Source organism: Bos taurus, chromosome 29 (assembly GCF_002263795.3).
Source record: "Bos taurus isolate L1 Dominette 01449 registration number 42190680 breed Hereford chromosome 29, ARS-UCD2.0, whole genome shotgun sequence".
Lineage (NCBI taxonomy): Eukaryota > Metazoa > Chordata > Mammalia > Artiodactyla > Bovidae > Bos > Bos taurus.
In genome coordinates, this window is record NC_037356.1 from 43,652,513 (window position 1) to 43,680,266 (window position 27,754).

Here is a 27,754-nt window from a genome sequence, read left to right on the forward strand (position 1 = left end):
TGTTCCAGGATTCTTCTGTGTGGATTGCTTCCCCCTGGAAGCCCTCCTAGCTCTGCCCTCTGAGTTAAGCCCCTCTTCTTTGCTCTAGTAGCCCCCAGCCTCCCCCTTCATCAGCACCCACCATACCTCCACCTCATTAATCCGGAGAAGGCAGAGCCTCTTCTGGTTTGGACTTGACCAAGGTGTTTAGTGATGACTGATGCACCAACGCCTGGTGAGAGCTGAATCCTGAGCTTTGAGAAATCCCCACAGCTTCCAGCTTTGTGCTCTGGAGTAGGCTGTCCAGGGGAAACCGGGTCTTGCCTTGAAGCACAGACCCTAGAGCAGGTATCCTGACAAACGTGTGGTACAGGAAGCCAGGATTGCAGGGGTTGCCTGTCTGAGGTGAAGCCCACAGGTCAAAAAGCCTGGGGCCCCTACCCACAAACAAGGAGGTAAGCATGTGTTTTCACACAGGTGGTGGTTGGAATCTAGGAGCAGGGAGGGTGGCTGCATATTTCACATTCATTGGCCAAGGGCAGATAGCTATGTCGTTGTTCAGTCGCTCAGCCATGTCTGACTCTTTGTGACCCCGTGGACCGCAGTATGCCAGGCTTCCCTGTCCTTCACCATCTCCTGCAGTTTGCTCAAATTCATATGCATTGAGTCCGTGGAATCATTCAACCATCTCATCCTCTCTCATCCCCTTCTCTTCCTGCCTTCAATCTTTCCCAGCATCAGGGTCAGGGTCTTGTCCAATGAGTCTGCTGTTGGCATCAGGTGGCCAAAGTACTGGAGCTTCAGATGGCCATGCTGGGAGACTTCCCCAGGGGTGAGGGGAAGGAACCCCCTCTCCCCATTGCGGAACAGCCCATCTCCCAGAGCTACATCTCTGTGAGCCTGACTTCCTCTGTCCACCCTTGTTCTTCCTTATGGCTGAAATTCCTCTCTCTCTCCTCAAGGCTAGTTCATTCTCATCCTTTGACTTGCTGCTCAGATGTCACCTTCCTGGTCTACCCTATCTAAAATTGGTTCCCTCCTCTGGTTCCCTTTATCCCATCACTTTACCTTTTTCAGAACACTTACACTGCTGCTTACTGGGATTGTTGCCTCACTCCTCCGCTAGAAAATAAGCTCCCTAAAGGTAGAAACCTTGCCTTTCATCTGCCTTATTCCCATTAGATGTGCCTTGCATAGAGGGTATTTGTTGAACGAATGAAGTTCTGTTCTAGAATCATAAAAAGAATGAAGCTAGAAGTAGGGAAAACCAAATCCTGTTCTGATACTAATTTTTAAATTTATCTTGGGGACTTCCCTGGTGATCCAGTGGCTAAGATTCTGCACTCCCATTCCGCATACTGCACAATGCAGGAGGCCTGGGTTCGATCCCTGGTCAGGGAACCAGATCCCACATGCCGCAACTAAGAGCGCAGATGCCACAGCTAAAGACCCCTCAGACCACAATAAGGACCGTAGATCCTGAGTGTCACAACTGAGACCCAGCACAGCCAAACAAGGAAATATTTAAAATTTTCTCTTTATACCTACTTTTTACACAAAGGACTGGAGTCAGCTTTTAAATATACAGTGAGCCTGAGATAGGTAGGTAGCTAGATTGAAAAGTCAGGCAGAGAAAGTTCAGGCAGGTTTAAAAGACCAGGGTAAAGGCCTTAGAGTCCTTTATCATTGCCAACTTTGTGCCTCACTTATAGCTTTGAGCTTCCTGAGAGCTAAAGGAAAAGGGAACAGTATTTATTACATGATTTATCTTGTCTATTAAGAGTTTCCCAGTTCCTCAGGGAAAGCAAACTTTTTGTGGGTAGTTAATATCTAAGAAGTTTCTCACATAGGCCTTCAGATGGGGATGCTCTCGACAGCAGCGTTTCGAGCTGAAGGCCTTGTTCGCAGAGCATTGCAGCATCAGCAGTGAGCTGGGTGCCAAGAACGACTCAGCACATGCAGTGCTGCAGTGTGGACAAAGGGGTTTTCTGGGGCTCTGGCTAGACCCGGGCGTTGGGTGGGGGGAGGGGTGTGAGGCCTCGCATCAAAGAGGGATGGAGGGACACAATTCCTTTCTAAACAGTGTGGCTCTCATTTTTGGGCTTACACGGTCAATAATTTTATTTTCAAATTGGATGTTTTCAACACCAATATTGCTACTGATATCAATAAAATATTCCTGTTTAAAAAAAAAGAACCCAAATCGGATCAAGATCTAATCCCCTCTTTACAAAAACTGCAGAAGAGACAGAAGAATATGTCTCACCATACCACAGGGGTATAATCAGCAAAATCTACAACGTGGAAAATTCCAAGGGCCAACAACCTAGATTCCTCACCAAATAAACTACAAGGGGGAAAAAAAAAAGTGGGGAAGGGAAACCTATAGAATATAAAGAGAATCTTAAGAGACATAATCAAAGGAAATGTTTGGACTCTGTTAAGATCTTAATTGAACTCAGTTCAATTCAGTTCAGTCACTCACTCAGTCATGTCTGACTCTTTGTGAACCCATGGACCGCAGCACACCAGGCCTCCCTGTCCATCACCAACTCCCAGAGCCTACTCAAACTCATGTCCATTGAGTTGGTGATGCCATCCAACCGGCTCATCCTCTGTTGTCCCCTTCTCCTCCCGCCTTCAATCCTTCCCAGTATCAGGGTCTTTTCCAATGAGTCAGTTCTTTGCATCAGGTGGCCAAAGTATTGGAGTTTCAGCTTTAGCATCAGTCCTTCCAATGAATATTCAGGACTGAGTCCCTTTAGGATGAACTGGTTGGATCTCCTTGCAGTCCAAGGGACTCTCAAGAGTCTTGAATACCATAGTTCAAAAGCATCAATTCTTTGGTGCTCAGCTTTCTTTATAGTCCAACTCTCACATCCATACATGACCACTGGAAAAGCCATAGCTTTGACTAGACGGACCTTTGTTGGTAAAGTAATGTCTCTGCTTTTTAATATGCTGTCTAGGTTGGTCATAACTTTTCTTCCAAGGAGCAAGTGTCTCTTAATTTCATGGCTGCAGTCACAATTTGCAGTGATTTTGGAGCCCCCCAAAATAAAGTCTGTCACTGTTTCCATTGTTTCCCCATCTATTCGCCATGAAGTAATGGGACCAGATGCCATGATCTTAGTTTTCTGAATGTTGAGCTTTAAGCCAACTTTTTCACTTTCCTCAAGAGGCTCTTTAGTTCTTCGCTTTCTGCCATAAGTGTGGTGTCATCTGCATATCTGAGGTTATTGATATTTCTCCCGGCAATCTTGATTCCAGCTTGTGCTTCTTCCAGCCCAGTGTTTCTCATGATGTACTCTGCATATAAGTTAAATAAGCAGGGTGACAATACACAGCCTCGACGTACTCCTTTCCCAATTTGGAACCAGTCTGTTGTTCCATGTCCGGTTCTAACCTGCTTCTTGACCTGCATACAGATTTCTCAGGGGGCAGGTAAGGTGGTCTGGTATTTCCATCTCTTTAAGAATTTCCCACAGTTTCTGTGTGTGATCCACACAGTCAAAGGCTTTGGCATAGTCAATAAAGAAGAAATAGATGTTTTTCTGGAACTCTCTTACTTTTTCAATGATCCAACAGATGTTGGCAATTTGATCTCTGGTTCCTCTGCCTTTTCTAAATCCAGCTTGAACATCTGGAAATTCACAGTTCACATACTGTTGAAGCCTGGCTTGGAGAATTTTGAGCATTACTTTGCTAGCATGTGAGATGAGTGCAATTATGTGGTAGCTTGAACATTCCTTGGCATTGTCTTTCTTAGGGATTGGAATGAAAACTGACCTTTTCCAGACCTGTGGCCACTGCTGAGTTTTCCAAATTTGCTGCCATATTGAGTATAGCACTTTCAGAGCATCATCTTTCAGGATTTGGAATAGGTCAACTGGAATTCCATCACCTCCACTAGCTTTGTTTGTAGTGATGCTTCCTAAGGCCCACTTGACTTCTCATTCCAGGATGTCTGGCTCTAGGTTGGTGATCACACCATCGTGATTATCTGGTGATGATAATCATCAGATAATCTTTTTTGTATAGTTCTTCTGTGTATTCTAATCATCTCTTCTTAATATCTTCTGCTTCTGTTAGGTCCATGCCATTTCTGTCCTTTATTGTGCCCATCTTTGCATGAAATTTCCCTTGGTATCTCTAATTTTCTTGAAGAGACCTCTAGTCTTTCCCACTCTATTGTTTTCCTCTATTTCTTTGCATTGATCACTGAGGAAGGCTTTCTTATCTCTCCTTGCTATTCTTTGGAACTCTTCATTCAGATGCTTATATCTTTCCTTTTCTCCTTTGCCTCTCGCTTCTCTTCTTTTCACAGCTATTTGTAAGGCCTCCTCAGACAACCATTTTGTCTTTTTGCATTTCTTTTTCTTGGGGATGGTCTTGAATCACTGCCTCCTGTACAATGTGTAACTGAACTAACAAACTGCAAAACAGAGAGAGAGAAATTATATATCTGAAGACTAATATTTAAAAAGCACATTATTTTTTAAAGTGTGGAAATGCTCATCTGGTTATATTAAAAGATCTTTTTTTATTTTTTACATATGAATTTATTTGATGTCTGTGATTTGTTCTAGAATAACCCAGGGTACATGTTTTTGGGAGACAAAAGTGGCAAGCAGTTAGTAATATTGAACCTGCCTAACCCAGGAATTCTTCAAACTATTCATATTAGTTTTTTGCATGTTTGAAATTTTCCATAATGAGACATGTTTAGGGAGTCCCCTGGTGGTCTAGTGGTTTAAATTCTGGGCTTTCACGGCCATGGCCCACCCAGGTTCGATCTCTGGTCAGGGAACTGAGCTCCTGCAAGCTGTGTGGGGCAGCAAAAAAACAAAAAGCTGAAAAACATTTTTAAAAATTGGATATGTTGGGCTTCCCTGGCGGTCCAGTGGTTAAGATTCTGCCTTGCATTGCAGGGGACACCAGTTCAATCCCTGGCCCAGGAAGACCCCACATGCTGTGGGGCAATTAATCTTGGGCGCCACAGCTACTGAGCCGCCTTGCTAACAACCGAAGCCCGAGAGCCCTAGAGCTTGTGCTCAGCAATAAGAGAAGCCCAAGCACTGCGACCAGAGAGTAGCCCCTGCTGCCACAGTTAGAGAAAGCCTGAGCACAGCAACAAAGACCAGAGGAGCCAAAAATTCGGATATGTTGACAAAAGGTTAGCCTTTTGTCAGTTAGCCAACTTTTACCAAATAAGAACATGACAACGAAATAGCTCCCATCTGCTATCATCATCGTTTCATAAGAAGAAGGACTTTATCAAATCAAAGATGCAGGAAAGGCTGGATCTCTGATAAAGGCCAGTCAAGACGGAATGTATTTTGCTTTCTGCAAAAATCACAGCACACTACCATGGGCCAGTGCTGGGCAGTGGGCTCCAGCTCAACCATCCCTCCCAGACCTTGTGTTTTTCAAAAGTTGAGGTCTAAGCCAGTGGCCAGTCCATTGGCGCTGGACTTGTCTGCTCTGTGTCTTGGGAAGGCTGTCACCTGTCTCCTCTTGGTCAATTTCTCAAAGAATCTGTGTATTTAACCTAGAAAGGCCCTCAGAGATCTGGTTTAACCTCTTATTTTTACAGATGGGAAAACTGAGGCCAAGAGAGCAAAAGTGACTTGCTAGAGGTTACACAAGACAGAATGACCTAATAGCAGAGCCCACAGTTGAACCCAGGACTTTTGATTCCTGTGCCAGTGTCCCCTCCACCCACTGTTTTACCTTCTTTGATTGACTCACGTTGTCTTTGTCTTCATTGCAGCTGGTGCCTGGGAAGATAGCTACATGGACTTGCTACCAAACCACCAGGCTTTAAATCTTGCCACCTGCTACTGTGTGACCTTGGGTCTACCTGTCTTCTCAGGGCCTCAGTTTCCTCATCTGAAAATGAGTGGGAACTGTAATAATGATCCTCCCTTCTAAGGCTGCAGTGAGGATGGAACTGGGCATGAGCAGTGCCTGCCACAGAGAACAGTGCTCGGTGTACGGCAGTTGCCTATGTTTTTACTTCCTGCGGGGATGATGAGGTCCACAGATTTAGTGTGGAGAACATGTTGCTGGCCAAAATCTTGGCTTTCTCTACCCACTGAAGCCGAATAAAAAATAGAATTTGGAGGAAATAGAAGGTGGCTTTAATTCTCAGCTGCCAGAGAGAGGAACACAGAAGGGTTCATGCCTCAAGAACTGTGCCCGCCCCCCCCCATAAGGAGTCTGCTGCTGCTGCTGCTAAGTCGCTTCAGTCGTGTCCGACTCTGTGCGACCCCATAGATGGCTGCCCACCAGGCTCCCCCGTCCCTGGGATTCTCCAGGCAAGAACACTGGAGTGGGTTTGGGTTGCCATTTCCTTCTCCAGCGCATGAAAGTGAAAAGTGAAAGTGAAGTTGCTCAGTCGTGTCTGACTCTTAACGACCCCATGGACTGCAGCCCACTAGGCTCCTCCCATGGGATTTTTCCAGGCAAGAGTACTGGAGTGGGGTGCCATTGCCTTCTCCGTATAAGGAGTCTAGGGGCTTATATAAGGCAAGGGCTCGAAGTCAGGGTTCGGTGATGAGGAACAAAGGTGATAAGACCTTGATTTCTTCCCCTTGCATTCTTTCTAAGACAGTCATGGTTTGGCGTCAGTAACCTAGTGATTGAGTCTGGTAGTTCAGTGGCTCTACAGCCTCCTTTCTACAAGGGGAAAGCTGTTTTAAGGGTAAACACCAGATACAGGATGTATTTAGCATGGAGTCAAAGGAAAAACTGAATTATAGCTCCTGCAGAGTTAGGGAGCAGAAAAGCAAACTTAGTTATAGACATGTAGAGTTAGGAGCAGTTAAAGTTAAAAAAAAAAAAAAAAAAAACAACTAGGAATGTTCAGGCCTGCTCACCCTTTTCTTTATCTATTTTGTTCTTGGGAAAGAGAAAGAGAAAAACCCATTCCTCTTTTTTCCTTTTCACTGCAACAAGCAGGCAGGCTTTTAACTTAGATTCGTAAGATGTCAGAGCTAGAATGGGCCTTCCAAGGTCCTCTACAGAATTCTTTTACAGAAAGAGAAAGGGAGTCCCTGGGAAGCTATGTGAACTGCTGATCGTCCCAGTGGCAGAACAGTAAGTGGACTTCCAAGGGGCCCCTGGGTCCAAAGCCCCTGGCCCAAGGCTCTGGGCTTTGCTAAACAAGTCAGTAGGGCCCCCAACTCCACTTCATAGGGTTGTTCCACCCTACACTAATGTCAACGCTCGTCAATTAAAGACACACGGTGAGTGCACAGAGCTTTACAGTTTACAGTGAGCATTTGCAAACTTAAAAAAAAAAGAATCACTAAGTTGTGTCTGACTCTTTGTGACCCCATGGACTGTAGCCTACCAGGCTCCTCTGACCATGGGATGTCCCAGGCAAGAACACAGGAGTGGGTTGCCATTTCAGTCTCCAAGGGATCTTCCTGGACCAAGAATCAAACCCGCATCTCCTGCATTAGCAGGTGGATTCTTTAGCACTGAGCTACCAGGGAAGCCCATTTGCAAACTTACTCCAGCCCTAGAAGATAGGGTGTCCTGAATGAATACTCCATTTCACAAAAAGAAAGCAGGGTGGACTGGTAACCAAAGCCATAAGTAGAGGCTCAGAAATTCCTTGACTACTGGGGATGATGAGAGTATTCCCCTTCAAAGAAGATGCGTAAGTCAGTGTAAAATGGCCGCCACTCCTTCTGCCTTTGGAAAAGTACTTCAACTACAAAGAAGTCAAGTGTCAACTCCTAAGAGAGCAGAAAGGAAAGCAGTTGCTATGGCAATATCTCTGGCAGCCTATTTTCCATCTTCCTCTGGTTCAAAACAACAGCTTCCAGCAGGTTCCAGCAGTGGCGTGGGGAAGGTCTAACTCCAGCCCAGTAACTGCACTTGGCCAATCTCCTGCTAGATTTTGGTGGCAAGAGAATGTGGCAGCCAATGAAAAGGCCTGGAGCTTGTGTCATAGGCCTTGAGCCAGGTTGGAATAATCAGAAAGCAGGCACACGTGACCGTTTCCATGGTGACCACAGTTAGCAACCCAGATGGCCCTGTTTATGAACACTGGAAAATTCCACCCAGTCTCTGGCCTGATTTTGTTATTTTCTCTGCCTCCTTCCTCCTCCAAGGCAAGGATGAAGTCATTGCAGTGTTTAACCCCTTCCTGAGATGTGCCTGGCTCTAGTCAGACCTGGGAGTCTGGGAGGGGGCTACCTACTTAGTACAGGAGTGGGGGGAAGGAAGGTGGTGACGGCCACCATTTACAGGGTGGATCATTTGAGCCAGGCACTATACTAAGCTCTGGACATCCTCACAACTCTGAGAAGGGGGTACTACACAGATCACCCCTATTTCACTGAGGAATAAACTTGATTCAGAGAGGTTAACTTACTTGCCACATAACAGGGCATAGCCAGCAATGGGGGAGCCAGGCTGAGACCAAGTGTGTGGGACTCTCAAGGCCACTCTCTCCATGACCCCTCTATAAAGGCCAACGAGTTTTAGAACCAGATGGGGTGCAGAGGGGGAGAGATTCATGATCTTCTGGGGGACTGAGGGAAGGTGACTTTCGACTGAATGGAAGAACAGGGAGGAGACACCTGCTTGGCTCCAGGACACCCATGTTGCTGGGTTGGGGCTGAGGGCTGGTGGGCATGGCTGCACAGGCCCCAGGGAAGGCTGTGGCCAGGACCCCGGGCTGAGTCCCCATCATTCATCCTCTCTGGGATTCAGATCGGGGTGGGGGTGGAGTGGGGAAAGAGGTCAAGTCTGTAAATATTCGTGCTGGACTCCTGCTGGGGAAGTGCAGGCTTGGGCTGGGGGTGGATCCTGGGGACCAGCAGTTGGAACCTGGGGTGAGCCTCTCAGAGTCTCACCAGCTGGAGGACACACAGGATGGTCTGTGTGGATGCTGTACAAGCTGTGTGCACCACTATTTTGAGCTGAGGCAGGGCTATAGGAAGACTTGGACTGTGCTTTCAAGGACAAGTGATAAACAGCAATAAAAGTCATAGACCATGGCTGAGGGTAACAGATGAGTCACTAAGCAAAGGGCATGATCACAAGAGTGCTGGGGAGGTCACTGGACAATGATGGCCATGGGTGACCGAAGGACGGATGGGCCATTCAGCAGGAAAGGCTTCCCGCAGGAGGCAAGGGGCCTTGATGTGGCTCCTAAAGCAGGGGCTTCCACTGGCCGGGAGGTTGGCCCGTGTCCTTGAGGGAGAGGTGGTAGGATGTCTCATGAAACTAGGAGACTGATATCAAGTGGGGCTGGAATAGAGGGGACACAACTGATTTAGTTTTATGGCCCAGGTTCAGGGTGGGGCAGCTGCTGACAAAGATCTGGGAGAATGAGGAAGGGTGACCCTTTGTGACCTTGATGGTTTCTAGCTCCCAGGTTTGTCTCTGTCTTGGGCCTCAGCTGAAGTCTTTGCTTTGGCAGAAGAGTCATGGAAATTTCCACCCATATACTTTTCCCAGTACTGTTCTTGGCTCCACCTTCTTCCCAAGCTCTGCTGTGTCTAAAGTTCTTGGGTTTTTGCAGGCTGCAGGCTGAAGAGGCCTGAGGCAGCCTGAGACTTGGTGACACCAAGGCCCGTCTGGTGTGGACGTGTCAGAACTGCAGTCATGCTGGGCACTGTGCTGCCATGGGTCGCCAGGGCTGGCCCCCAACCAATGTTCCCAGGAGCCCCAGGATTCCTGCCTTGGGGGAAGGCAAAAGGAGAGAAATGGCAGCTTCTATAACCATTTTATGGTTCTTGAGCCAAGTCACTCTGTCGGGCATGCCCCGCCCCACCCCCGCCCCGCCCCTGTACACCTCCGCCACGCCCCTGGATTACAGGGCAGCGGGGCTGAAACAAGCCCAGGGGCACCTAAGTAGTGGGGGTGCACCACTTCCGCTCCCCAGAAATTATCTGGATGCTCTGATTTCTTAGGGGGAGTATTTTGTTTGTCCATTTGTGGAACTCACAAACAGAAGTGACGACGACGTCTGTGGAGAGTGGGGAAGACACGGGAAGTTCTCTCTTCCTTCTCCCCTCCTCCACTTCCCTCCTCTGGATTCTAAGCTGCGCCCCATCTCAGGTTAGCTGCACCCCAGCAGCAGCAGCTGGGAATGCAGGGGCCAGAATGAGCTCTGGCCTTACAGAAACAAGTTTTCAAAAGAAGCCAAGGGACATCTCTGTGGAGTTCCTGCCCTTTGTCCACAGCCAGGACTTGTAGGAGGGATGGCACAGACCCATCTCTCCTGTATCTATGAAGAATGAGCCTCCAGCAGTGACATTCCATCCTCCCTGCCAACCAGGCTGCAAACCCTGGAGGCCCTTTGACCCTCTGAAGAGAGGGGGACGTGTTACCAAACACATACTCAAGCAGGAAAATATAGGCTGTGTTGTGACAGAGTTACTGCGGGGTGGTGATACAGGATGACTTCAGATGTGCTGGTCAGAGAGGCCCTTTCCCAGGAGTGACGTCTGGGCAGGGTGATGAGAATGTCATCTGAAGAGAGAGGGAGGGGCATCCCAGGCAGATGTGTCACTGAGAGTAGGGAACAGGCGTCTGGACTCACAGATATAGAAACAAACTAGTGGTTACCCGTGGGGAGAGGGAAGGGAGAGGGGCAATACAAAGGTGGAGGGAAAGGGTTATTATGGGATTATATGAAGTCACGTGTGTGAAATTGTTAAAAAATTATTTATTTAGCTGTGTCAGGTCTTAGTTGTGGCTTGTGAGAGCTGTTAGTTGCAGCGTGTGGGATCTAGTTCTCTGACTAGAGATCAAACCTAGGCCCCCTGCATCAGGAACTCGAGTCTTAGCCACTGGACCACCAGGAAAAACCCCATGTGAAACTTGAAAATTGTAAAGCACTATAGAATTTACAGAATCTTTCTTTTAATAAACATCTATTGAGTGCCTGGGCTTCCCTGATAGCTCAGCTGGTAAAGAATCTGCCTGCAATGCAGAAGACCCTGGTTTGATTCCCGGGTCAAGAAGATCCCCTGGAAAGTGGGTACTCCAGTATTCTTGGTGGCTCGGCTGGTAAAGAATCTGCTTGCAATGCGGGAGACCTGGGTTCAGTCCCCCACAAAAATAAATAAGGATGAACATGAATGCTTAAAAAAGTGGGGGGACTTCCCTGGAGGTCCAATGGTTACTGCATTTCCACCATAGGGAGCACAGATTCCATTCCTGGATGGAAAACTAAGATCCCATATGCCACACAGTGTGGCCAAAAAAAGGAGGAAAGAACATGAGTCTGGAAAGGGTGCTGAGGAGGAGGCCAGGGTGGGGAGCCCAGAGAGCCTCTGCAGACCTATACCTGTCTTGTTTCTCTTGTCCCATGCCACCATCCACCCCAATCCAAGCCTCCATGACGTCTGGCCCAGGCTGGGACGATGGACTCTGGTGCCCTCCCCTCTGTGGCCTCTCCCAGCTCAGCCACCTTGCAAAGAGCAGCTACACAATACCACCCAAAGCGAGGGCCTCTCCCAGCTCAAAAGCCATCCTTCTGTGCAAAGAGTCGAGTCTCAACTCCCTCTCCAGGTAACTCAAGTCCTCCCAGACCTCGCTTCTGTCTCCCCGCCTGCTCCTCTTGCTTTCTAGTGAGCTCCCATCACCTAAAGGGCTTTAAGGTCCATTCCGCCTCAATTGCTGCAAGCCTCTACTATTACATCAGCCCTGGATAAAGACCCATGGTGCCGTGGCTTCAGTTTTTATCTGGCATGTGCTGAGGAATACATGACTGAGCATGCACACAGGCACGCAGGCAAGGTTCCTAGAGCTTCGTGACCTCTACCCCTATTTCATGAGACTGGTCTCTGCTGGATGTGGGCCACAGCTGTGTGGAGAAAGAATGGACACCTGTGTGTGTGTGTGAGTGTGAGTGTGTGTGTGTGTGTGTGTGTAGGAGGGGAGGAGTGTTTTCTAGCCTTGTGCTGGGTGTGTGATGCTAACACAGCATCTGTCTGGACCTCAGCGGGTGATTGAACACATGCATGCTGCCCACTGGGAAGCTTCACAGTCCCTCCAGGCTATTTTGGAAGGTCTGCTCTCAGGCCTCAGAGGATGAGTAACCAGAGTGCCCCCAGCACAGGTTAGAGCTAGACACAGCGACTCCTACAGTGAGTCCTCCAGTGAAGCGATAGTGAGACCTGCCCTCCGCTCTGGAGGCCAGAGCTCCATGGACACTGAAGACAGCCTTCCGGTGCCGCCCTCCCCCCACCGCTGTGGATCACTCTGTCTAGAAGTTCTGCAGTTTCTTGCCCAGGACAGCTCAGTGCCATTTTACTCCAGCCTGCTGGGCGATCATGTTTGCGTCACATCTGAAAGCATTTTGTTCCTATCAAAGCACATCAAGCTTTTGTCTAATCACTGCCTTCTTCCTCACCACCACCCTCCAATACTTACACAGTGCAACAAAGTGCTGGAAACTTCAGAGAACCACTGAGCTCACTTTATAAAAGTGTCCCTGGACTGGACATTCCTGGATGGGGGCCAAGTTATCCTTTCACAGCCCCTCCCTGGCTGGGTTACCCATCCCTCTGCACTTACTGGGCATCTACTGTGTTAAAAAAAACTATTCTGTTTTTTTAATTTAAGGATTCCCTGGTGGCTCAGGGGGTAAAGAGTCTGCCTGCAATGTGGGAGACCTGAATTCGATCCCTGGGTCAGGAAGATCCCCTGGAGAAGGAAATGGCAACCCACTACAGTATTCTTGCCTGGAAAATCCCATGGACAGAAGGGCCTGACGGGCTACAGTCCATAGGGTTGCAAAGAGTCAAGACACGACTGAGCGACTTCACTTTCACTTTCAAAAGAGATACTATTCCAATGTATTCATTTAATTATTATTTAATAGACACATTTTGAGCTTCTAGTCTGTGCCAGGCACTAGTGATGCCAAGAGAGACAGCCTTGGCCTCAGTTTTCTCATCCATCCAAGGGGTTAACAACAGCATCTCCCTCACAGGGTGATCGTGAGAACTGAAAAGAGAGGTCCACGGAATGCGTATGGCACAGTGCTCAATAAATATTACAGAAAATAAAGCTGCCACTGGATTTCCTGTCCTGCAGGTGCACCAGGCACAACGAAGGGACTGAAGAAAGCTGGGAGACCCTGTTCTCTGCCTAGGGAGGGGGTCAGTAGACCGTCTCCACTCAAGGCTAGCCAGGACAAGAGCAGAGGCCACAGGGAGGGTGCACAGCCTAGGAAAGGAAGGTCTGGAAGTTCTGGGTGAAGCCGGTGAAGGGCCCTTAAACTGGGGAGAAACAGGGTGAAACAGAGCTGCCTTCTGCCTCTTGTTGTCATTCTGTCCTCCTACACCCCATGATGCTACAGATTGGCCTTCCGGAAAGATCCACAAATAGGCTGCAGGGCCCAGGGCCAAGAACATTATGTGGCAAATAAAGAGGGAACTAGCAGCATGTTCTTGGACTGGAGATGAGAAACCTCTTTTTCAAGATACTTTCGCCTATATTCTCCCCCAGAAAGAGGATTCTATCTACACAGAACTCTTCCACTATGTCCTACACTTAAAGATGGATTCTTTTCTTTTCTTGTTTTAATTATTTATTCGGCTGTGCTGGGCCTGAGTTGCAGCATGTGGGATCTAGTTCCCTGACCAGAGATCAAACTTGAGCCCTCTGTGTTGGGAGCAGAGTCCTAGCCACTGGACCACCCGGGGAGTCCCTGGATTCTTTTTACTAACTTTTATTGAAGTATAATTGCTTTACAACGTGTGTTAGTTTCTGCTGTACAGCAAAGTGAATCAGCTACGTGTTTACATATACATGCCTTCTTTTTTGGATTTCCTTCCCATGTAGTTAGTTCACCACTGAGCACTGAGGAGTTTCCTATGTCATACAATAGTTTATTAGTTATCCATTTTGCACATAGTGTTAACAGTGTATATATGTCAATCCAAACTCCCAGTTTATCCCACTCTCTCGCCCCTCTTTTTCCCTTGGTATCCATACGTTTGTTCTCTACATTTGTGTCTCTATTTCTGCTTTGCAAAAAAGATCATCTGTACCATTTTTCTAGGTTCCACTATATTTCTCTTTTTTACTTCACCCTGTATGACAGTCTGTATGTCCGGTCACATTTCTGCAAATGTCACAATTTTGTTCCTTTAAGATGGCTGCTTTTCTGAGGAAGATAAGAGGAGAATGTTTCCCTTACTCTTCAGCCTAGTTATGTTCAGTGCCTGAGAGAGAGAGGCTCAGGCTGTCTCTTCCCAACAATAGTTTGGGGAAGGCCGATGACACAGCCATTTTTAGTTTCTGTAACTTGTTTTTGCTAGAATTGCCCACAGTTCCCTGTGAGGTAAACTATGTGTCTGGTGGATTTCAGTGGTTGATTTTAGATTTTCTCTGGGTACGTTTTTAGCTGCCCAAAATCCCCTAGAAAACAATGACCTCTCTTTTGCATAATGGAGCTCTGAGCTGCATCCATCTCTGTGGGATTTTCCTACAGTGTGAGTAGTCTGCTGTGCAGAGAGGAGGGAGCTAACTTTTGTGCAGTCATCATTCCAGAGATCAGCTTGGGGAAGGTGGGCAGCAGAATGGCGCTGGGAACTGCAAATTTCTTGAGTCTTTAGAAAACAAGAAAGTTGTTCTCCGGGATGGGGGTTGGGTGGGGATTCCCCTTGCCTTTTATTGCTGACCGCACTTCCCTGGTGGCTCAGATGGTAAAGCGTCTGCCTACAATGCAGGAGACCCAGGTTCAGTCCCTCAGTCGGGAAGATCCCATGGAGAAGGAAATGACAACCCACTCCAGTACTCTTGCCTGGAAAATTCCGTGGACGGAGGAGCCTGGTAGGTTACAGTCCATGGGGTTGCAAAGAGTCGGACACGACGAGCGACTTCACTCTTTACTTTATTGCTGACCAGCATTTCCAAAACTGTCTCTGGCAACAAAGGATTAGCTAAATAGCACGAGCTTAGAGGAAATACAAGAAAAGAGGTGTGGGGGGTTCCCAGATATCCCTGAAGACCCACTCAGACTGGCCTCTGAACCTTAAACCCAGAAAGGAAAGGCCTCAGAAACTTCTCTTGACTAAGCCCCACTGGCCTTATTAAAAAGAGGAGGTGGAGCAGATTCTAGCATTCTTTGGAGGTTTCTGGCCTGACGTGACTCTGGAGGATTAGGTGACAGATGCTGTAGAGGCCTGATTCTAACTTTTCGCTACTTTAGTCCTTTTCAGTGCCCCACCTCCTTGGAGCTACAGCCAGGAGGTCTAAAACCTTCCATGCTCCCGTCTCATCTCTTTGTTTACTGCACTTGATAGACTCCGCATCATCATTCCTTCCTCTCATCTCCTCATTTTACACGTAAGAAAATTGCCACTGAGAAGCTACTTGGGGTAGTACCCAAGGTCACATGCTGCCAGGAGAGTAATGGCCAGAAACCAGAACCAGGAGCCTCCTATTTTTAGCCTGGGCATTTTGAGGGTGCGGTGGGAGCACAAGGTGACCCATCAGCTGAGATGGATTAGCCCTCTTATACCTGTGCCCTTAGGCCCAAATAAAGACCAGGTTTCAGCCTGAGGTAGAGGCGAATAAACAGGGTTTTGAGACCAGCTGCCTTAGAATGTTATGAAGTAAAAGGAACATGAACGAGGGCCAGACAAAAGATGCCTTGAAGAAAATTTAGTTTTGTGTTAAAGAGAGCCTTGGTTCAAAAGAATTGAGAGAAAGGCTCATAATCAAATGTATTATCTATCTCCTCACCAAAGAAAATGGCAAATTTAGGCCATCTTGTTTAAATTATCTTACAGAAAAAGAGACTCACCATATCAAGAAGAAGAAGAAGGAATTAGTATTTTGCTAAGGAGTATTTTGGAGACCACTAATTTTGTGAAGCAAAAGCTAGGAGAGATGAGGGCAGTAAACCTTCAGGCCTAAATAGTAAAAAAGAGGGTCAGAGTTCATAACCTCTAAAATATTTTTTACTTACCAACTGGGGAAAAAAAGGTAAGAATTGTCTCTTTGGCAAGCCATACCTCTCACCGAAGTTTCCTTCATTCAAATCTCTTTCCCCAAATTCAGGGGGAATTAGCCAAATACAACACAGCCATTCTCACAGTATAAGCAAAATGCTACACCTGTGTGTAAGGAGAATGGAAATGACTAGTTAGCTATGTCCAGTTCAGTTCAGTTGCTCAGTCGTGTCCGACTCTTTGCGACCCCATGAATTGCATCAGGCCAGGCCTCCCTGTCCATCACCAACTCTCGGGAGTTCACCCAAACTCATGTCCATCAAGTCGGTGATGTTAGCTATGTTAACAGCTACTTAAAGCACTTCAGGGCTCTTATTTCAGTGGCTCCTGAAGAGAAAGAGTGGGCGAGAGATCGCAGACAAGACGGGGGGCCTAGGTCTCCCATTCCCACCAAGCTCTAGAGAAGGGCAGTCAAGGAGACTGACAGGAGCCCTGGGAGAAGGGGGGTTAGTAGTAAGAGGGAGTGGGAGAGAAAGGCAAGTGCCATGAGATTGGAATTCTTAGATTCAAGAATAACTTCTGATACTAATTAGCTGTGTCTGATTTTAAGCAAATCCCAAACTCCCCAGGCCCCCAAATCCCCATTTGTAAAATGAGGTGACCCAACTCAGTTTTTCCTCCTTCTAGTCCTAAAAATCTACTAAAAATTTTCCAGTCCCTGAGCAAATATCAAAACTGCATCTGAGGGGAACCATCGGCTTCTCTGTAATATTCCACTCTTACAGGGAAAAAGATTGATTTAAAAAGTACAGCTTCACGAACATCATTTTAATTAGCTGCTTAAGCTAGCCCTGCTTTATCGGGGGGGAGGGGGGGCGGCTTAGTAAAGTTATGAGGTTAGCACAGGGTACAGAACTCTCACTTGCTAAAGGCCCCCAAGCTTGCTCCCTCACCCTTTCACAACCAGTGCCGTTTGTAAGAACCAAAGGGGTTTTAAAAATACAGATTAGAGACGTTAAGAGGCCATCCTAAGCTATACCGTGCCAATGGACTCCGTTTACCCCTTTTGGAATGTACTGCGTAAACATCTGCACACGTTCTGGAATTAAAAACTCTGGAGTTAAGAGAGGGTCAAAGAGTGGGGTCACCCTGTCCTGGGGTCTAGGTTTTAAATCACCATGTGCCCTGCAGCGTTCCACTTTATCTCACCACTGCTCTCCTCAAAAACAACCAACACCCTCTTCCAAAAAAAACAAACAAAAACAGGCAGCTGTTAGGTCAATCTCTGAGACCCCTTCTGTTTCAAGCAACCCAGATTAACAAAATCTGGTGACAAACACTCAAGGGCTGTTACAATAAACAATTAAAGAGGAAGGATGATGTGCCAAAATTTTTAGTTAATGGATGACTTTGCGATAATGGAATGACAAAAGACGGAGGACGTGAAAGATAGGCCATCTGGGCTGAAAAGGAAGGCAGGATCTCCTGGAACAGAAGAGGAGCCCACGCGTGGTGAAAAGTTGGAGCGGCGGCCAATAAACCCCCAACCAGGGACAGCTGCCACCCTCCCCCACGCATTTCTCTAGGCTAGGCATTGGCCTTGGGGGTGGGGCGCGCGTGCGCAGTGGCGCGCTGCGTCAACAGCCACCGCCACCGCCACCGCCCCGGGAGGCGGCCGGGACCGGTTGGAGCCGGTTAGAACCGGCAACACCGCCCGCGAGTCGACGCCTCACAAAGGGAGGCGGCTCACGGCCAGCATATCCCTGCGCCGTGCCGGCGTGGGGTGTGGGGATCGAGCCCCACCCCTGGACTCACTGGCCGAGGGTTTTGGAGGTTATACTTATCCCGCTTGGCCTCTCCCTGGTTTCTTGTCGCCGCAGTCGCTTTAGCTGCGTGGAAGGCGTGTCTGGAAACCACCGGCGCCATTGTCTTTTCTAAATCCTCAGCCCTCGCCCGCGAGACAGGTCCCCCTTGCAGTCGGGAGAACTGAGGCATGTCTTCAAACGTCGGAGACGCAGCAGTTCTCCTTTCCCGGTGCTTCCCTCGGATTTCCCTTTTGGTAGGACAGAGAACGTGTTTTTAAAATGGACTACTGATTAACCTGGACAAAGAAAAGGCTTTGGGTTTGGGAAAAAGTTATTTCTCTTTGTGCTCTACTTTTAAAAGTCTTAAGGGAATCAAAATGGAGATAATACAAAATTTGGGGAGGGGGGAAAACCACAAAAACCTAGTAAACCCTTAACTAAAGGTTCACAACATTTTAGAACACGTTCCTTCCGCGAGTGGCAGCCGAAGGTCTGTCTTTGACAGTGAAACCATTGGCTTTTCCGGATACTTGAAACAGCACACGTTTGGAAAGAACAGAAAGTCCAGGCCATGTCTAAACAGGCTACCAAAAGTGTAGGAGTCTAGCTGGTATTTAGTAAATACAAAATCAACAACAAAAGCCAAGTAACAAGCCCACCATTGTGTTAAGCCCTTCAGATGGGTCCAGCTCTATTGCAGGGGACAACAGTAAACGGTGACTGTTGAGAGATTTTCCGGAAGTGGATTTCTACAATTAGTAGAATTCTTAAGTGGATAACCCGGAGTAGCTGTATTTTACGAATAAAAGGCCAAATGAGCCGGGTGAGGTATAAACATCAAAACCACCTCGCAGGACCTGAGACCGTTTTTGTGTTTTTTTTTTTGGGGGGGGGGGTGCCTCCCAAAACTTTACGGCTTCTAAAATGGCTGCGGTCTGTAGTTGTGAGGCTGAAGTTCGGTTGCATAATGGAAAGGAAGGCCGTCAGGAAACTTAACCTTCTTTCCAAAACCACTGACTTGTACCCAATGTACTCCAAGGAAACACGAAAAGTATTTTAAAACCTACTAGAAACATTCCCACGTAACGGCGCTTAGTTTTTATGAGCTATTCGATGTTTATTTAGATGTGCTTTTCATTGTTTTTGCCCAAATTTTCAGCTCAAATCTATTTGCTAATAAGTACAAGGTACAGGGCTTGCAAGCAAGTTGGATAAACTGTTAGGAAAAATCCAGAAAGTTTTGTAAATGAGATTCTATTTTTACCTCTTCAGAGGAACTATTTTTGCTTTCCTCACAAAGGCGGCGGAGGAGTATTGAATACCGGAGGTGTGAGCTGTACTTGTTCTATAAATACTCCGCTGCGGACTGTGCGACAGGCATTGAGGCAGCGAGCGCAGAGATGGCTTTAGGGATGGAGATGCTGCTTGAGGAGCCCGCAGATAAGTTTTTCTATTAAAAAAGATAGGCGTTAGTGTATTTCTTTAGGGATTATAAGTAGTGAAAATACGGAGATACTGCTTTGCATTAAGTTCTTAGATAAATTTTAGGGAAAATATGAAGACTTAAAGAGTAGTTGGAGAAAGGAAGAGGGAAGAAAAAAGATAATTTTAGAACCTGAGGGAGGTTAAGAGCTGAAATTTTTTCATGGAGTGAAAAATTTAAAAGAATTGATGAGCTAGGACTGCAATGTCTGGATTTTTTTTTTAAAGCCTTAACTTGAAGGGCAACCTTTTACCTTAACATTAAAACGTTGGGTTACGTAAATCGAACCTAAACGTTTTAAAAGGTTGAGTTGTAGGTGATTAAAATACTACAAAGGCCATCTTAAGATTTAACTGAAGGTGGTTTCAGAAATAATGCCTTCAGATTCACGGCGCAGTAAAAATGGCGTCATTTGAAGCCTGCTTGATACTAAGGCTTTGTTTGGCTAAAGTTGACGGAAATATTAGGAATGGTAGGAAAGAAAATTGGAAGTTTGAAGTGGAAAATTCGGAAGACAGAAGTACAGGAAGGTGAAGAAAAAACTAGAGAAGATAAGAGATACACGTTTTAGAAGATAAAACCTGAGCCTAGTAAGTAGGCAGAAAAAGACAAATCTAGGAGAAAATTGAAAATACGGTCGAGTGCTTAAGATAGAATGAAAAGAAAGCTATTGGACGCAAACATACAAGATAGACGTCCAAAAATTTAGATAGTTCAAAATCAATAATGTTGGATAAATTACAGGAACAAAAACTAAGGAAATTTTTATAGCCAATAAGAATTTATTGTAAAAGCCCATCAACTTATTTCTGGTGGTGCAAAAGTTAGATCTCAGAAGATGAGGGTTTTTTTTTTTAAAACTACTGTAGACCAGGACCAACTTAGAAGAAAATCCGGAAACTAGGAGAGTCAATTTAAAATCTCAGCAAAAAGTTACTGAAGGGGACTGAAGTAACTTAAAAGTTAAGAATGTATTTGGGAGAGTTAAAAATCTGAAAGGCCTTAAATGCGGTAGCGTAGTTTCCTTTGGAAAATGTAAAGGACTTTATAAGTGAATTAAATTGAAGAGCAAGAATAACCATCGAGTTATTGGACTTTGAGCTAAGATGAATGTTTAAATCCTGAGGACTAGGCGCTAAATAACAGCTGACGCAGGTGCTACGCAGAAGTGGATTCAGTGAAGCTAGGAAGACAGGAGCGGCAGACAGGATTCGGAGCCAGTGTTGGTGAAAACTAGGACTGAGGAGCCAGCGGCAGTTCGTGAAGATAGGAAAGAGAAGCCCGGGAGCCAGTGCGACTTGGTGAAGGAAGCTAGGAAGAAGGAGCGAGTCCTAACGATTTGGAGGTGAAGCTAGGAGAGGATTCCAGGAAGGAGGAAGCCAGTGCGGTGTGGTGAAGCTAGCGTGCGGCTTGGCTTGGCAACCACGCGGAGGCGGCGAGCAGGCGGAGTGGAGGATAGATAGAGGATCCTAGAGCAGCAGACCAGTGTACGAGCCCCGCAGGGAGAGCCAGTGGTGTGGTAAAAATCCGTGAAGTCGGCACTATCGTGGGTTTTTTTTCCTCCTGTAACTCAGTATGGTAATATCTCTTATTAAATTTTCCTAATAGTAATGGGGGAGTTGTGTACTTAAGCATAAAGGGGATTTTATTACGGGGATGTAGGCCGGTTTTCGGGTGTCGTAGGTTTCTCTTTTTCAGGCCTATTTTCTCATGCATCTTGTCTGGAGCTTTTGAGGGCAGACTTCAAGGCCCGGAGGAATGGTAGATGGCAAGTGTTCTTGTTTTTAACCAATATGAGGGATGTCCTGAATTTGGTAGAACAACTGTGAGACAACTTCAGCAAGCTTTGTAAACAGGTTTTATATTCAGTTTGGGGGTAATGAAGCATTTCAGTTTCGTGAGTAGAGGGCCTACTTTTCTTTCCTCACCCTGTATTTTAAAAGTCTTCTAAATATGTAGTTTCGGTGTATAATTCTGGGCGGGGGGAGTTTTTTTGGGGGGGGAGCAAAATATGTTTTGAGTTCTTTTCCCTTTAGGTCTGTCTAGAATTCCAAAGGCAAATGACTCGAGGTAACAGGCGAAAAGAAAATCCAATATCAGGATAATCAGAACACTGCAGGTTTACAGTTATAGAAACTCTAGCACAAGCAGCTTTCACTTTGAGGTCTGTGGCGCAGCTGTCCATTGGAGTAATGGCTGGTAGTTTATTCTTTTTTTCCCCACCCCTTTATTAAATATTTTTATAAAGTACGTAACTGGTTATTTTTACTTAAATATTTTGGGGTGGTGTGAACAGGGAAGAGGGTGGGGGAGAAACTTTTTTTTTCTAAGATTTTCCACAGATTCTATAGTACTATTGACAATCTGAGTTAGAGAAGGATTGTACTGCTACGCTGTTTGGCACCAACACCTTCAGGGATTGGAGCAGCTTTTTTCCTTGGAAGAGTATTCCCAGTGAAGCTGAAATGTACAGCCCAGTGCAGCTTTGGTTCATATTCAGTCATCTCAGGAGAACTTCAGAAGAGCTTGACTAGGCCAAATGTTGAAGTTAAGTTTTCAAATAACGACTTTTAAGATACCTTTATTAAAGGGGAGGGGCAAATTTTGGCGATTTGTAGTTGGCAGTGGCTTGTAATGATTGGGATGGGGGGGGCGTGGGTTTAGGTAATTGTTTAGTTTTTGATTACAGATAAACTCATGCCAGAGAACTTAAATACTTAAGGTGGAAAAACTAAAGAAATCTCAACTTCCAAGTTGGCAAGTAACTCGAAATCCTCTGGTTCTGTTTTGCCCCAATTTTTGAATTTAACAGATGGGGAAGTTGATGACGATTCACTGGATTTAAAAGAGTAGGGCTTGGGAAAGGAAAATGACTGGGGGTTGGTCTGGCCCTCTGCGCTGACTTAGATAAAAACTTGGGGAATTTTTTTTTAAATGGTAAAGTTCGGATATAGTGTGTGGTTCTCTCTTGGAATATTTTTCAGGTGATTTAATAAAACTTAATACTACTATAGGAGCTTCAGAGCAAAGGAGGTGGCTTAATGATCCTGAAGGGATTTCTTCTGGTGGTAGCTTTTGTATTATCAAGTAAGATTCTTTTTTCGGCTGTATATAAGCAAGATTGTTTGGTTTATTCTTTTCTTTTTTAGCGTAGGAAAAGTTTGTTGTTAAGGTATGCTTCAAAATTATTGTTAATTGTATTTTGAATTTACATCTAAGCCTTGTAAATCATAACTGATAAGAGGGGGTGGGCTTTTGTTGATGAGGGAGGGGAAACCTTTTTTTTTTGTAGACTTTTTTCAGATAACATCTTCTGAGTCATAACCAGCCTGGCAATCTGATGGCCTAGATGGAGAGGGGAACAGCTCCTTGGTGAATGATAAGTAAAGGCAGAAAAGATTGTATTTCATACCTACATTGGGGAAAAAAGCATAACCCTGAGATTTTCTTCTGATGAACACATTGTCTGCACATGCAAAAAAAAAAGCAAATGAAAACTACCAATTTAAAGTTAATGGAATCTACTACTATAAAGTTAATGGCTTATCAAGCTGTATCCACAAAAATAATGAATTGATGAAAAATAAAAATAACGATACAATGAAGATCAAAATGTCAATCTCAATACTGCTTTTACAAAAGCAGAATTAAAAAAGCGAAATGAAAATAGCGCTACATATTAATCCTGGAAAAAAAAGAAGCTGAAATAATTGAAATGAGTGGGATCAAGTGAATTGAGAGGAGGAAGAGGCTGTGCTGTTTGCCAATCTTTCGTTTGCCTCAGACAGGTTTTTCTTCATTATCAGAAGAGTTGCTTCATTTCATCTGGGAGCAGAAAACAGCAGGCAGCTGTTAACAGATAAGTTTAACTTGCATCTGCAGTATTGCATGTTAGGAATAAGTGCTTACCTTTGTGAAGAGCTGTGGAAGTCCTAGGTCCCTTACCTAAGGGATTCCAGGATTGTGAGGCATCGTCCCATCCAGCCTTTTAAAATTAGACAGGACAGCGTTCCTGTGGGCTTTGATGATGGGACAGCACATTTCATTCAAGAGGCAAGTAATTCCTTAAAGCCTCTTGAGATTAGCAAAGATAATGTTTATAAAACTAAGAACATTTGTTTAGCCTTGAATCTGACAGCCCTATTTAAGGGATAGTATTGTACTGTTAAGAATTCAGATTTTGTTAATCTTGCTAAAATTCAAATGTTACGTGTATTGTGCAGAAAACCATTAAATCATTCAAAATAAAATACTTTTATTTTTAGAGAATGTATGCTTTTAGGAAGCTGTCTCCTTATTTAAATAAAACATTGTTTGTCTGTAGTTAGTGTTGGGGCAATCTGGGGGGGGTTTCTTCTCATCTTTCAGAAACTTTGTCTGCGAACACTCTTTAATGGACAAGATCAGGAAATTGAGCAGAAGAACGAATTTAATTTAAGGCAGGAAAAAATTTTGTCCTTCGTAAAAGTGATGAGCATTTAATAATTCCAGGCACATGGCAATAGAGGCCCTCTAAATAAGGAATAAATACCTCTTAGACAGGTGGGAGATTATGATCAGAAGAACAGGTAACTTAACTCCTACAATGTTTGCAGAAAGTCAGGAGTCTGTCTAGTGGTTAAACTAGAGTAATGGAATGTACTGTCCACATTTCCAGTTTGCATGTTAACTTTGCTTAGTCATCTCATCTGGTGTTAGCCAGTGTTCACACTGTTGGCCTACTTTTTAGATACCTGGTGGGGGGGTGGTTGGTTTTTTTTTTTTTTTTTAAAGAATTTTCCTTTGCAGAGGCTTCATTTCATCCTTCGTGAAGCTTTTCAGGATTTTGGCTTTCATGTAAACGCTTGGCTCTGCCTTCTGTTCTCCTAGGGAGTGTTTCAGACCTTGCAGTGAGTTTATCGGCATATTTAAGTATAAACATTTTTCCCCTTGAATTTGGAGGGAAGGGAGGAGAGGGTGGGGCTTACTTGTTTTAGCTTTTTTTTTTACAGACTACACAGAATGCAGTTGTCTTGACCTCAGGTCTGTGTGTTCTCTTGGCAAGTAATACAGTACTGTTCTGATCCGCTGCTATTAGAATGCATTTTGAAACGACTGGAGTATGAGTCAAAGTTGTGTTTCCCCCAATGCTTGGAGTGGAGTAGTGATTGTTAAAAGAAAATCCAGCTGAGTGATAAAAGGCTGAGTGTTGAGGAAATTTCTGCAGCTTTTTAAGCATTCATGTTTGTGATTGGAGCGGAGTCCCTTTTGCTGTGCTTTTTTTTAGGTAAAATGCTTTTTGTTCACTTCTGGTAAGGGGGTGGGGAGGGCACTGAAGCCTTTAGTCTTTTCCAGATGCAACTTTAAAATCAGTGACAAGAAATAATTCCAAACGAGCAGCACTCTTGAAGAAATTTAACTGGCAAGTGGAAATGTTTACCAACAGTTCAGTGGTCTTAGTGCATTTGTTTTTGTTTGGGTGTCTCTCTCTCCTCCCCTGGTCTTAATTTCATATACAGGAACATTCAAAACAACAGACAGACGTATGCGAAAGGCCAGAGAAGCCAGACCCAGTAAGGAAAAATAGCTTACTTACTTTTAAAATAATAAACCAAAAAACACTGCATTTTAAATGTGGGGATTGGGAACCACTAGTTCTTGCAGATGGTATTCTTCAGACTATAGAAGGAGCTTCCAGTTGAATTCACCAGTGGACAAAATGAGGACAACAGGTGAACAAGTTTTTTCTATGTCTACATACCAAGTCAGATCTGTATGAGTAAACAACAATTCAGTGTTAAATGACCTTTCAGCTTTACGCTGGAGTCAACAGCATGAGCAAGTTGTTTGTTGGCCTGGGGGTGGAGGGGTGAGGTGGGCGCTAAGCCTTTTTTTTAAGATTTTTCAGGTACCCCTCACTAAAGGCACCAAAGGCTTAAAGTAGGACAACCATGGAGTCTTCCTGTGGCAAGAGAGACAACAAAGCGCTATTAACTAAGGTCAATCAAAATGGTGTCGGCCTCACAGCCCCATCTTCTGTTAGAAATGAGGACTTGACTCAACCCCCTTGACAATGTGCATTGAGGCTCTCTGGGGGAGCGAGCATTTAAAGGAATGCTTGAGTACCTTGTATATATATCCCTGTGCTTGTCCTAATATTTAATTTGGCTGTTTTCATAGCAGCTGTTAATGAAGCCTGAACTTCAAGTGATGCTTGAAGGGGAGGGAAAGGGGGAAAGCGGGCAACCACTTTTCCCTAGCTTTTCCAGAAGCCTGTTAAAAAGCAAGGTCTCCCCACAAGTGACTTCTCTGCCACATCGCCACCCTGTGCCTTTGGCCTAGCGCAGACCCTTCACCCCTCACCTCGATGCTGCTGGTAGCTTGGATCCTTGTGGGCATGATCCATAATCGCTTTTAAGGTAATTGCCAAGGTCTTCCGGTGGGTTGCACTACTAGAAAAGACCATTAATTTACCTGTCAACAGGTAATATTTAGACCACAACTAAAAAGCTCTTAAAGTGTTGTAAATGTGTGGCATTATCCAATGACTTTAAAAAAACATTTCAAACCAGTAAGTGGAGAAATAGCATCTAAGAACTGTCATATTGGGTGGGAGAGTACATTTATGAACTGAAAAGTGTTTTGGCAGTTGAGAGGGCTGTTGGGTGGGATTGCAAAAATTCTCTGCTAAGACTTTTTCAGGTGAACATAACAGACTTGACCAAGCTAGCACCTTAGCTGAAGCAGATTCTCCAGTGCTCTTCAATAGGGTTATTGATAAAGGTTTTTCTTTTCCTGAGAAAACAAAATCTTTTTTGTTTTCTCAGGTTTTGCTTTTTTGCCTTTTCTTATCTTAAAAAAAAAAGCAAAAGATGCTGGTGGTTGGCACTCCTGGTTTCCAGGACGGGGTTCAAATCCCTGTGGCGTCTTTGCTTGACTTTTACTCTCCAGACTCTACTTCCTGTCTCTCAGGTGCTAGGCCTTAGAATTAGGGGAGGTGGAAGATAATAGTGTGAAACTCTGCATTTGTGTTTACATGACAACGTAATGTAACTACCATGCATCTAATTTGCAGATATTCCTCATGCAACTAGTGATTGGAGAAGCCTGTTTTGAAAAATTGATTACACATATCAATAAAAATTGAAAAAACTTCACTGGTGTGATTCATTTATGTATATACCAAACTTCTGTTCGTGAATAGAAAATGGATGTTTTGTGAGTGTTCTGCCTGGTTCCTGTATAAGTATATGGTTCTGTCATGCAGCCCCATCTCCAGGAAGAGCAGGGATCTACAGAGGAAAGGGGTGAAATGGGTGAGTGACCTGAAAGACACTTGTTTAAAGAAACCTACTTTCTGCTGCTTAGCAGTTGCCTGTAAGCTGGATTGGGATAAAGAGAAACAACTGGGGAACATGGGGAGGAGAGGTGTTACATTGATTCTATCTAAGTAAGGCCAGTCTAAGAGCTCTGACAGTAGGTGACTCGCACACAATCTTTTAAAGTTGTCAATTCCCAAGCTACAAGTTGAGTATGTGGTCACGTGTCCTGTGGAATTCCTGTATGTTCAATTGCCAAGTCGTCCCCAACTCTTAGCAACGCCATGGACTGCAGCACGCCAGGCTTCTCTGTTACTGTTTCCCAGAGTTTGCTCAAAAATTCCATCGAGTCAGTGATGCCATCCAACCATCTCGTCCTCTCCCCTTCTGCCTTCATTTTTTGCCAGTATCAGGGTCTTTCTAGTGAGCTCGCTCTTCATATCAGGTGGCCAAAAATGGCCTGTATACCAGCAGATAATGCCTCATTTGCAAGTGAAATACCCTCATGGTCCCACCCATTCTCTAAATCCCTAAAATGTCCTAGCTCAGATTGTATTCCCTGCATAGGTAGGTAAAAGGCTCCCAGTAAATCTGGCCAGTGAAACCGGGTTATAGGTCTACAGGTCTCCCAGCCTTGGCTATACCCTTGGCCCAGTGGAGGGCAGTGTTAAGTTACTTGGTTGTTTCTGACTGCACTAGCCCACCAGGCATCTCTGTCCACGGAATTCTCCAGGCAAGGATACTGAAGTGGGCAGAGGCTTTAGCAAATGAATTTCTGTCCTGTACTTCTGAACTCAAGTTATGTGTTGCAAATGGAGAAGCAAGCTCTGGGACACTGGCAAGGCGGGAGTGCTGGAATTTGAACCCTAACCTTCAACACTTCAACTCTATGGTCTACTTAAGTGCACGAATGTCCTCACATAATTATCCAGGGACTTGCCTGGTGGTGCAGTGGATATAAATTGGTCGGCCAATGCAGGGGTCATGGGTTCAATCCCTGGTGCAGGGAGATTCCACATGCTGCGGAGAGCAACAACCTACACTCTAGAGCCCAAAAGTCACAACTGCAGAAGCCTGTGCACCTAGAGCCCACTGTAAGAAGCAGCTCATGCACCTCAAAGAACAGTAGCCCCTGCTGGCTGCAACTAGAGAAAGCCAGTGGGTAGCAATGAAGACTCAGCACAACCAAAAATAATTTTTTTTTAAAGAATCAACTGTCCAACTATATGTAACAAGGACCTAGCTTATATA

At 45.3% G+C, this 27,754-nt stretch overlaps 1 long non-coding RNA gene across 1 annotated transcript in view; it reads right to left on the reverse strand.

Annotated features, from left to right (window-relative positions):
- The window catches only part of LOC112444863 (uncharacterized), a 48,701-nt gene extending 20,947 nt beyond the window's left edge, over nt 1-27,754 (reverse strand). The window contains exon 1 of the long non-coding RNA XR_009493394.1: nt 127-27,754. This is a non-coding gene — a long non-coding RNA (uncharacterized lncRNA). The remainder of the gene's footprint in view (nt 1-126) is intronic.